This window comes from Bombus impatiens, unplaced genomic scaffold, assembly GCF_000188095.3.
Source record: "Bombus impatiens unplaced genomic scaffold, BIMP_2.2 scf_0264, whole genome shotgun sequence".
NCBI lineage: Eukaryota > Metazoa > Arthropoda > Insecta > Hymenoptera > Apidae > Bombus > Bombus impatiens.
This window is the reverse complement of record NT_176683.1, coordinates 1,145,160-1,157,924: the sequence shown is the minus strand read 5'-3', so window position 1 is coordinate 1,157,924 and position 12,765 is coordinate 1,145,160. Positions and strand designations below refer to the sequence as shown.

The 12,765-nt window shown below is 35.0% G+C and overlaps 1 protein-coding gene across 1 annotated transcript in view; it reads left to right on the top strand.

Annotated features, from left to right (window-relative positions):
• Positions 1–12,765, top strand: part of LOC100750193 — a 49,578-nt gene that overhangs the window by 15,084 nt on the left and 21,729 nt on the right. The window lies entirely within an intron of this gene.

The following is a 12,765-nucleotide window of genomic DNA, read 5'->3' as shown; positions in this document are numbered from 1 at the left end:
GGGAAAAAGAAGTCGAAAATATAGAATAAAAATTTTTCGTTCGAGGCTTTGTTTTCGAGAAAATCGACTTTGAATTTTCGTTCGGTACGCGTGCACTTTATCACGTCTCGTTATAACGGATCTCACTGTAGACCGTTGTCTCGATTGACGTTATTTTTTTAATTTTTTTAATTTTTTAAATTTTTATTCTATATTTTCGACTCCTTTTTTCGCGTAGAATCACCCCCTTTACGCTTGTGCCACCAGTTACCAACCACCCTGTATAAAATAAATGAAATTACTTTTTTGTTTGTATGCTTCAGATATATTTAAAACATTGCGTAAAACGTTATAAATTCTATATATTACGTTGTATATTATTTGGATAAGTATGACGTATCGTATATTTTAGTGCATCTTATTCACTCCAATTATATCGTGAATTACGATCCACCCTGTACATCAGCCGCTTTGTCATCTCCACGTTGAAAAGGTTCGTTCGAGGCTTGAATTTTTATAGTATTTAGTGTATATCATTTAAAAATGTTTCTTTTAATTAATTGATCCGCAAAAGTCAAATAAAATTCATTTTATAACGGTCGTAAAAAGTTGGCGCGCTTGGAACGATACCTGGTTTTCAATTAACCGTAGATTAATTAAACTGAACAATCAATTTATTTGATAAACGAAACGCGAGGTCGCGAGAGCGCAACGGAATACAATTGATTACTTTCATAGGGGAGAGCTTTACGTTCGCATAATTACAGCGAGGAAACGAATGGAATCCGATATTATATATTCAAGTCGGTAAATTTGACAACGTTAAGTGCAAGTTTTTATAAAATATGGACGATATCCGTTCGTGCAAGATTTGCCAACATTTGTCCAATCGGAATTTTCATTTCTCCACTCATCGAAAAGAAGAATTATCACCAAATGTAAATTTCCACAAATTCTACACCAGCGTCTCGCGTACTTTTTCATTGATTTTTAAATACGACATGATTATTCACCATTTTTTCCACCAATTTTTCGTGTAGCCAAAATTTTCGATCGTCCACCTTTCGAAGAATAATTATGACCAAATTAAAAAATTAAAGTAGTTAAAATTGAACATCAGCGTCCTCGTGAATATTTTTCACGATTGTTCACGGCTTTTCCACGTTCGTGCAACTAAAACTTTCGTTTCTTCAATCTTCAGAATAAAGTTGTAACCAACAAATTTTGGTTGCACAAACGTCGATCAATCGTGGACGATCATATTCCATTTCAACGAAAAATGTTCACGGGCTGTTGATGAGAAATGTTTTAATTTGTTGATAACTTTTCTTGAGAGGTAAATACAGTAAAATTTCGATTGGACAAATGTGAACAAGCGTGAACAAACCATAGACAAATCATGGAAAAACGAACAACACCTTTTTATAAAAATTGCAGATCATTTGTATTCTGCATTAGATGATTCATACGATTCAGCAATTTTGGTTGACAAAATTTTAGAAGGATTATTGAACAAATGGAGCTGATATTCAACGAAAAAAAGAAAATATTTCAACCAATTGTACGTTTCTTTGAGAAAATTCTTAAAGCTTTTCTTTAAATCGAAGGTACTCATTTCGAAACATTACGAGACACGATAATCTTTTACGATATTATTTCAATTTCTATTTTAGCAACAGAATCTTCTTTGCAACTTTTTCACATATTATTTTCACTTTCTATTCCATCTCCAAATATTCGACTTCTTTAAAATTCATAGCAAGTATAAACCTTTTCCCTAAGATGTACATTTTGGAAATATTTCGAGAGTTTCTCTCCAAACTTTCACATCGTACCTATTCTGCGTACGATACGATCTTCGATCTTTCTCCGAATTCAAAATATCAATTCCACGCATTCAAGTTTGACGTATAGCCTTCCATTTTTTTAACTACAAGACGTAACCCCTGAAATATTGCTTCCAATTTCCTTCAACTTTAAATCGTTACTGTCGATTTCTTTCTATTCTCTCGGTGAATACTCGTATGCCCGTACAATGTGCATATGTGTTTTATTGAAACAAAATTCCATAGTAAAAGACTTATGCGTTACAAAATATTTTTTCATATTATTTCTTTTAACATCCTGCGATATATCTTCTGGTTAGAAACCAATTGAACAATTAAAAGAAACCAAACCAATCAAATTTATAACAAATACAAACAATATACAAGAAAACGAAAATTATAACAAATTTTCTAGTCTTAGTAAATTCATCGTTCAGATAATTAATTTTATTTTAACATTAGACTCAAATATATCAATTTTCCCTGTTATTCAATATTCTTGTTTCCTATAACATTAAATTTTAACCTCACAATATTTCCGTATCTAGAACCTCCAAGGGTGGTGTATAGTATAGATATAGTAGTTCATGTGTACTGTAACTCTCTCTCTCTCTCTCTCTCTCTCTCTCTTTTTCTCTCCCTCTCTTTCCCTAGGCTACCGTATTCTGTACGCTAAACGAGTACACTAAGTTCGCTATTCAGCCCGTTCAAATATAATCGAGAGCACAGACTCGTTCTCACAACAGAGAAAACTGTGAGTTTCCTCCGGTTTATTGCGAACAGAGTTCAACTTGTTGATAAAAACAGGAACACCATTTATTCTTTGTTACGTGCATACATACGATTAATTACATCGTAATGGGAAATTTAATTGTTTGACGTACAAGGCGAGTAAGAAAATATACAACAAGCGTTACTACACGCAGGAATAAACGAAAAAGTATACGAGGAAGTTTCTGTGTTCGAGGTTTACCTTCTGAGAAAATCGATTTTGAAAATTTCTTATACAGGGTGGTTGGTAACTGGTGATACAAGCGGAAAGGGGGTGATTCTACGCGAAAAAAGAAGTCGAAAATATAGAATAAAAATTTAAAAATTTAAAAATTTAAAGAATTAAAAAAATAACGTCAATCGAAACAACGGTCTACAGTGAGATCCGTTATAACGAGACGCGATAAGGTGCACGCGTACCGAGCGAAAATTCAAAGTCGATTTTCTCGAAAACGAAGCCTCGAACGAAAAATTTTTATTCTATATTTTCCACTTCTTTTTTCGCGTAGAATCACCCTCTTTCCGCTTGTACCACCAGTTACCAACCACCCTGTATATCCTACATATACATACGATATAGATGAAATAATGTTAATGAAATTAGCCTTCATTGTAGTCTTCTAGTCGTCAAATGTCGCATTAATGCAACATTTCATTCACATTTTTCTCGATCAACGTACGTGACTGCATTTTAATTGCATTCGTTCGATTGTATTTTAATATAATGATAAAGAATAGCGAGAATTTTTGTACGCCTTTTCTTACATTCCTATACCTTCTTCCAATTGAATCTTATAATTCTGTGATATTTACAAAAACTGAAATATTTACGCATTTTCTTACGCAGATTCTCCGCGATAGGTTCCCCGAACAATAAGAATTTTTTTTAATCTTACGTGAATTTAAACCAGGAAATAATTGCATCGGTACGACTGGCAGTGTAATTTAACATTTCGAACAGATAAAAAATATTCTCTGCTTCGTCCAAACAAGTTTTTATTAAGTTCATAAAGTTAATAAAAAGTAATTTTCACAAATCTGAAATAACGAGACCTATTAGCGTGGAAATTACTTTGATTAAATAACACGATACCTTGAGAAAGCTACGGTGAAGTTGAAATTTTATTCATAAATATACTTCGTTTATGCTACAACCTAATAACACAGGTGTTTATATGGATATTGGAAAAATTAATGTTTCTACTTAATTAGAACAATTCGAACGTCATGTTGTCACACGTATGAATGCGGTCAACCACATTGTGGTACAGCTGCAATTAACCCTGCGACGAAACGTTCGTGTACAGGCTTCAAGATCATTTTAATTGATCCGCCGGTACAATCGAATCGATTAGCAGGTTATTGTTTGCTGGTTGTAATTCATTTTCTCCACCAATATATTCCACTGTATCGATTCAGTTCTTATTATTTATGGAGCACGGTTATTCATGCGATAAATAACAATATAATTACGGCCGTATTTATGGAACGCGGTTATTAATGTGAAAAATAACGATACAAGTCGTAGTAAGTCAGTATAGTGGTACTTAGATTGCATACTCGCGTTGGTATTGATTTATGATTATTCGATAAAGAAAAGTGACTCGTAAATCGATATGCTAATTTGAAAGTATATGACAGAACATTCATTTTGTGTCTTATCGTCCTTTTTCGTTCGTTATTACGTTCCCCTGTAGAATCATAGAGCTTTTAAACTTCTCAGTTTACAGATTCCGAATTTGGATTTTCGATCTTTCATCTCCGATTCCTAATCTCCAAATTGTAACTTCCGAACGATTTATTTGAAAATCCTAATCCTCGTTTCTCAACATTCTCCCTTTAATTCTCAATCTTCAAGTTTTAATTTCAAAATCCATCGCGTTCGAAAGATCGAAGCGCATGTTACCCTCTGGATCGGACAAACTTTCTCTCTCAGTTTTCCGAGAAATAATAACATCGTAATCGCAAGTGTGGTTTCTACGTAAAATTGATCAGAGTTTTTAGACAACGAAACAGTAATATCACGGACATTTATCTACTCGAGAAAGTTAAATATTTCTTCTGAAATTCTAACGTGCTCGAAATTGTTGCTGTTTAACGTAAATTAGAAACTATTAATTCGAATTCTCGGTACATTAACGAAATTCGAAATTTCGACGTGGAAATGAATTGCAGTTCTAATTTCGAAATCTATCGCGTTCGAAAGATCGAAGCGCATGTTACCCTCTGGATCGGACAAACTTTCTCTCTCAGTTTTTCGAGAAATAATAACATCGTAATCGCAAGTGTGGTTTCTACATAAAATTGATCAGAGTTTTGAGACAACGAAACAGTAATATCACGGACATTTATCTACTCGAGAAAGTTAAATATTTCTTCTGAAATTCTAACGTGCTCGAAATTGTTGCTGTTTAACGTAAATTAGAAACTATTAATTCGAATTCTCGGTACATTAACGAAATTCGAAATTTCGACGTAGAAATTAACTCATACGCATCGCCAGCCAAACTTAATAACAAATTTGCACACGTTTCATCAGTTGAAATTCGATACTTCACGTTCGGAAACTTTAATATGGAGGCTGTGTTTCGCAGCTACCCGGTATGCTGTGTGCACGTTATCGGGAAAACTTTTAATTGGCGTGCACACGAAATAGCGGCCGACCAGCGTTAACCGTGATATTGGAAGAATTCTTTCCGAGTGACGCCAGGATAAATACCGAGCCGACAATCGAGAAGCTTCTCAAAGCGGTTACGATCGCGTTGACACGTCTGCGTGAAGAAATTTTAGCCAGGTTCCTTCAGGATCTACAATAGACGTTACGATTCGTCGGCATTTGCAAAGTTTTCACAGGTTTCCAGTTACATCGAGGCGAATCGTCGCTCGAATGCAACGATGCGTACTCGATTATCAAGTTTAAAGGGTTTCACTGCCGTCTCGTTCGAATTTTCTGTCATATTCATCGAATTCGGCTTCGGATTACTTGAAAAGCGACAGAAGTTGGGAAAGTAAAGCTTGGAGGAAATCGATTTCGAATAGGAAGTCTCGTGCAGACAATTGTTAACACTATGACCGAAAAGGGGGTGATTCTACGCGAAAAAAGAAGTCGAAAATATAGAATAAAATTTTTTCGTTTGAGGCTTTGTTTTCGAGAAAATCGACTTTGAATTTTCGCTCGGTACGCGTGCACCTTATCGCGTCTCGTTATAACGGATCTCACTGTAGACCGTTGTTTCGATTGACGTTATTTTTTTAATTTTTTAAATTTTTAAATTTTTAAATTTTTATTCTATATTTTCGACTTCTTTTTTCGCGTAGAATCACCCCCTTTTCGCTTGTACCACTAGTTACCAACCACCCTGTATATGTTTAAGTGAATTGGACATTAAGTTAATGTGGTAGTTTTCTTCGTACAGACAAATTCGCTAGCTTGGAATGTTCAATAAGTAAGAAAAAATGAATAATTTAAAAAATGCAGGTGAAAAGTAGATAAGTAAATATATATATATATATATATATATATATTGTACATTAATAATTAACACATGCACATGATGGTAATGTCAATGGTCATCGCAAAGTTGATAATTCGATCATTCGCAGATGAATAAATTTTGTTTCGTTTGAATATTTATTCGAATTTTGTGAGCTCTACGAAACGTATACTAAATTTATTATAATTTCCGTGTACATTTTTAGTTTCGTCGTGAACTTTACCAACACGTATGTTGAGCCTTGATATTAATTGTTGAGGTTATTCGATGTGTAAACAGAGCAAACTCGTGGATAAATTGTAAGGCAGAAAATATATTTAAATAGAAGTGTAATTATAAGTAAGAATACAATTTGAGCTGGTCCAAATCCGCACGCTAGCTGTGTTACCCGATAACTGAAAACCCCGAAGCCAACATCGTCTGTCTACTATTTATGGTCTGTCTTCGTCGCAGTCTTTTGTTTACACGCTGTCGATGGCTTCGGTGCTTGAGAAAACTAAAAAAGACCAGATGTAGAGTTTTCTTAGAAGTGGTGACCACTTCAACAACGTAGAATCACGTGAGTCGAGTGCATTGAACGTTAATGGACGGAGAGTGTTAAAGATGGCCATTTTTGGCATCGCCGGATACTGAAAAATTCATGTAGGATCTTTAAGAGTGTCAGCCAGGAAACAACGAAACATCGTCAATTTGCCGAAAGATAATGTTGTTAAAAATGAATGGAAACATGTGAATACGACAGCGGTCGAACTCACCTAACTCGTGATAATATTTCATCTTCTTCTTCTTCTTCTTCTTCTTCAGATATTGAACGATCCTGAACGTGGTTTGTGAGAAAATCCTTTCGAAACATTTCGTATAATACGAGTAATATATTCATGAAATCTGTCTAAAAGTGTACGAGTACTCGTATTTCTCTTAAAACATTGTAGTTTCAATATAAGACACGCAGACCGTCTATGACAGAGACAAGAATAAATTTTCATCTTCTTTACTATCCGCTAACTTAAATTAGTATAGCAACCGACCGAGATAATTCTCGGTTATTCGTTCGGAACGAACGAATTTGTAGTTTTCGTTCGAGCTTAACACCCGATTTCGTAAAATACGACGATCGTGAAAATGGTTTTATCGGCGCTAATATTAAGTAGTATAGGTAAACAATATAGCGATACGATCGTGAATTTATGTAGAAATACGCGATTCAGCCTCGCAGGAATTTATTCGTCATTTTATTTCGTACGCAGGATGTTTCGGTAAGTGATTCCGCTTCGCGAAAAATTCTTACGATGCTCTACTTATTTAAAACGCAAGCAGAAGACTCTTAAAATCTTTCTCACGGGATAAAAAATGTCACGAGTTTGCGAATTTTTAACGCTGTCGTTGATAAGCTCGTGAAGAGTGATTTTTTAGCACTATCCAGGTATTTTGCTTTATCGTGAGATATTTCAAACGAAAAATATTGAAAACGTATATTACATCGTATACAAATGTCAACAAAATTATCGAATGAAAACATTGCCAATTTTCTTTTTTAAAATTAAATTAAATAGGGGAATAAATGATGCATACATTTAATACCCGGGGATTTTCATCCTTGCTTTCGCGTGAAATTAAACGACTGAAGATTTCTGCTTGTTTCAAGCTCCATTTAACCCCTCTTAGCGTTAAATATGAGAAACGAATACACAAAATGATGGAAAATCTAATTTTCAACGTGGGAAGTTTTCATTTTTTTTCACTGGAATTTACTGAAAGACTCAAACGATAACACGTAACATACGATTAATTCCATTTTATTAAACCACTTTAGAAATGGAAACTTTCCTTCCATAAAATATTTACCTATAGAAAATAAATAAACAGAATGGTGGGACGAAAATTTGAATATGAAACAATCCGTTGGCTTGCAAGATAAATACATGAGATAAGATAAAGTATTATTTTAACCTGTTAACTGCGGAGTTTAGTTTCGAAAATCCCTTACGAGGTGCGTAATTGAAATCAAGCAATGACGAGTTTATACTAGCGTCGGAGGCTCTTATTGTAAATTTTACGAAAAGGATTAAAGCAAACCGAAGAAGGATCACATTTTTGTTTGATAAAACGATGAACAATTCGTTGTTGAAGAAGATATTGTTATTAAAGACTGGAAAATTGCCAAAAAATAATAAAGTGAAGTACACAAATGGGGATGGATCGAGAAAACTAATTAATTTCAATTTATAAACTAATCTCAATAAATTCAACTTATAAAAAGCAGCACACTATACGGAGAATAATCGACATAGCAAAGAGAATAATCAAATAGTCAAACTGTTTTTTATAAAATACGTAATAGGTTTACCGGAGGTATAAAAGAAAAATACCACTAAATGTCATTTATATTGCTTTTTACTCAAATTTTAAGTTCTTATAATAAAAGTATAAATTTTTTATTTCACGTCAAACGCACCGAAACGAAGTACTGCTTTGGCGTGTATACACATCAGAACGCGGTTAACCGTTTAACCCATGAGAAACTTGAAATCCAAGAAAAATGTCCATCTACTCTTTGTTTAAAATCAAATGTAAAAACTAAATATAGAGAATTGTGAGAATATCTAAAGGAATGGCCGTGCTTGCAAAATATTCGAAAACACAGGGAATAACATAAAATATTATCTTAACCGTGAAAATGTATTTTTATTCGTTTCCAAGACTCGACGTTATGAAACTGATAAAACTAAATATAGAGAATAATGAAACGCATGGTATACACGTAAAAGGATTATCCATCTATTTCAGTCTCTCTTCTGAGATCAAGAATCGAGAATAAATCCAATGTACAGGGAATAACACGTAGCATATTATTACAAGCATCCGCGGTTCGAAGGTGAAAAGATTCAAAGATACAGAAATGTATAACGTGACGCACAAGAACAAGGAGAAACGGAACGTGTATTGTCAGACACGTCCTGGAAGCAATACAACACGAACTATACCTCGGTCTCACTGAGAAACTGGTGAAATACGAGGGTAAAGAGGAAATGGATCGTCTATTGTCAGACACAGGTTGGCATTATAATGCAACACAGGCTGTAAGTCTCTGAAACTTTCCACGTACGTGCGTTATTTTCCAGCAGAGAATTAATGCTTTAAAGGAAGCTTGCACGAAATTTCGTTATTCTGTTTGACATACTCGATTTAATCCTTTGGATATCGACTGGACTGACGTTGACTGATAGTAGTAAATCATTTTGCATCGTCAAAGAGCGATATTAAGCTTTTAATCGAGCTTCAGAAAATTATCGACCAATCCGTTTTGTGCTCATTTTACTATACGATACAATTGTAATTTCGTGTTTATCCTGTGCTTTTTTCTACCAAATAAATATTTGCGTTTGCTCGTAAACGTTAACTTTATTTTATTTTAGATTAGGTTCGCTCGTTGACACGTGCTTCATCGATAATGATATTCTGTTAGGTTTTTCACTTTTTCGCGTTTCAAGGGAATAATTTGTGAAAACGACCCTGTAATTAAAGGATTAAGAGCTCGTTCAATTACCATGTCCATACGTTTATCGTTTACTGTTCTTTGTGAGAACAGTAAACGATCATTTTTATAATATCAAGTGTGATACGTTTAATTTATTCTAAAGACTGAAAGACGCCACTGTGAGAGAAAAATGTTATTTTCATTTGGTTTTAATTACTGCAGCTTATTATTATTTATGCTTTGATTTATTTATTGTAAATTGTAGTTTACATATTCATGGTTTAAATGCAGATTTATACTTCGAAATATTTATGAAGATATTCTGTATCAGGGTATGTTACAAATAATAATGAATTGAAAAGTAGTTCGATCAAGTCCGAGTATTTAATTTACCATTTCTCCGGAAGAATTTTCTGGTGTATTCACTCTGCAGAGGTAAAAATTTTTGAAACGCCAAGGAAACCTATAAATTACATTCAAAATGCTCGAAATATCGAAAGTTCTGTTAAAGTTCATGAAGCTCGGATGGTTTCTAGTTTCAAAGTAGGGAAACTGCAAAGTTATAGCAACACCAACAGTGGAAATTTCACTTGAAAAATACTCGAGCTTTTTAAAATTAGCGTAACATAACGTTGGAAATGAAATATCTTCCTTTCAGATGCTTTCCAAGGAGCCCGAAAATTTTCCCAAACATTTCAAATCTATCTCTAAAAAATTATTCTACGGTCTCCAATTTTACTTGGAAAGTTTACGCTTTCGTGAATTTAAATGATGCCTGGAAATCGTTATCTGATATTAGAGTTAATCTACATTTCGTAGAACGTAGTAGTTGGATCGATATTTGAAATAATTTCAAACTTTCATTGTTTCACCAATTAAAAGTTTAAATTTCATTTTCTTTTTTTTTACAGAGTATTAACGATCTAAGGTTTTATTATATTTTATCGCGCACTACATCTTTGTGTTTTGTTTAATTTAAATTTTTTACGTGCTACAGGTGCAGTTCATGCATGTTCAAAAAAGTAGAAAATGTTGTGATGTATGGGATAATGAGGTACATGAGCTTATATGCTGTATGGAAAAATAATGCGCTGTGTGAAGTTGCGAATATGAAAGAATGCCTGGTCTAACACGTGTACACTAGAGATAAGAATTAAGGAACTAAAAGTTATGTACAAAGTGAGTCATACAATGAATTGTTAGTAAATATATTTACCTTTATATTTTTTCTATTTTTTTTTTTTTTTTTTGAGTCAGACTTCGATGATATGTGTTATACAGAAAATGTTGACTTTTTACATCATAACTCCATTATATGGGCTCAAACATAGATCATCAATAATCTCTTATACCATCAATCTGTCGGTATACCAAGCAGACCTAAAAAAAAACGAATTATTGCCAGCAGAAAGGCTGCCTCGATCCAAAAATAAAATTCTATGGCCTAAAAACTGGCCTATTGGGCAATCCCCAAGGATGCCGATTCACGCGATCCAACTCCATTTCCAAACATTCTCTACCTCTGACCTATTATTTCCACAAACGAAAATCCAAAAGAACTGAATCCACAACTAAATCTTGAAACTTTTCTCAAATCCTTAAAATACCATCTGAAGAACCTGATCCAAGTTTGACCCATTTTCCTAGACATTGCTCGTCCCTAATCTGTACACTCAGCCTGTCCAAAATCCAAAAAACATTATCAATCAGGAACAAAAATATCATCTCAGCTCAAATTAGTTCTCGAACTTTACCTAAACCAGCAAATTATGTACCTTAATCTAACACTCATCCAATCTATCAATTCTAAAAAAAGTGCAATTTCAAAGAAACTACTTCAACCTAAAAACCAAACTCTTTTCTTAGGAAAGACGCTATTCTAAGGATTTCCGACTACACAATCGAACCTCCTCTACGAAGGTTTTCCAACCTATCGGTCACACCGTTCAGGTTAAAAAAGGCTAACGACCATAAAAAAATCTCGACGTAAAAGCAAATATCCAAAGTTTTTCTAGAACCCCGTAGGATCTCGATCCACGGAATCTGAAACCTCGTTTCCAAAGGTTCTCCACTCTCAACCCATCAATCATCTCACCGAGATTTAAAAAAAGACAAGAAGACAAAACTAGACCTCTCAACTCGTGCCAAACCCTTCAAAACTTTCGTCTGTATCTGTATCCACGTAATCAAATTCCCTTCTAAAGAGTTTCCAATCTATCACTCGCACTATTTTTAGGTCTAAGAATATTGACTACCATCATCGATGGAATCTGCACTTAAAACTAAACCTGCAAACTTTCCTAAACTCCTCAAAACACTTATCCCATAGGATTTCGACCCACGCTATCCCAAATCCCCTTTGCAAGGAATTTCCACTCTTAACTCACAAATCATCTCGGTCAGGTTCAAAAGAAAATCCAAGCAGCACCAGTCGAAAGCTATTTTGTTCGAAAAACAGACCTGCCAATGTTGGCAAACGCTTCGAAACTCTTATCGGATCTGTATCCACGTAATCAAATTTCTTTGCTAAAGAGCTTTCGACCTATCACTCGCAGTATTTAGATCTACGAACTACTTAGCATCCAAGAACTAAGTACTATTATGAAGAAAATCTGGACTTAAAACTAAACCTGCAAACTTTCCTAAACTCCTCGGAACACTTATCCCATAGGATTTCGATCCACGCGGTCTCAAATCCCCTTTCCAAGGATTTTCCGCTCCTAACCCATCAATCATCTCACGAAGGTCTTAAAAAGAGCCAAGCACCACCATCGAAAGCTATTTCGTGAGGAAAATGGACCCCCCAAGTGTTGACGAGAGCTTCGAAACTCTCGTCGGTTCTGTATCCACGTAATCAATTTCCCTTTCTGAGGACTCGGTGCAGCATCCGCCGTGCCAACGTCGCCCCAATTCCGGCCGACTCTATTCCAACGCGTATATAATTATACTCGCGAGGCAGCGACAACGCCTTATTTCCCCCGGTTCGATTCGAAACGGCTTCTCATTATCGATTTCCATTGCTCCCGAAACAGATGACGAGCGCCGCGCTAACAGGCGACGATATCGACGCCTGCCGACACGACAATAGGCCTCGTGCCGCCACCCAGGAAGACGTCCGACTCGCAAAACGCCGCGACGACCGCCAGTTTCTCGCGTAATTGCGACAAAACAAAAGGGCGGCTAAACGCGTGTTGAAAACGCAGCTATCGTACACGCG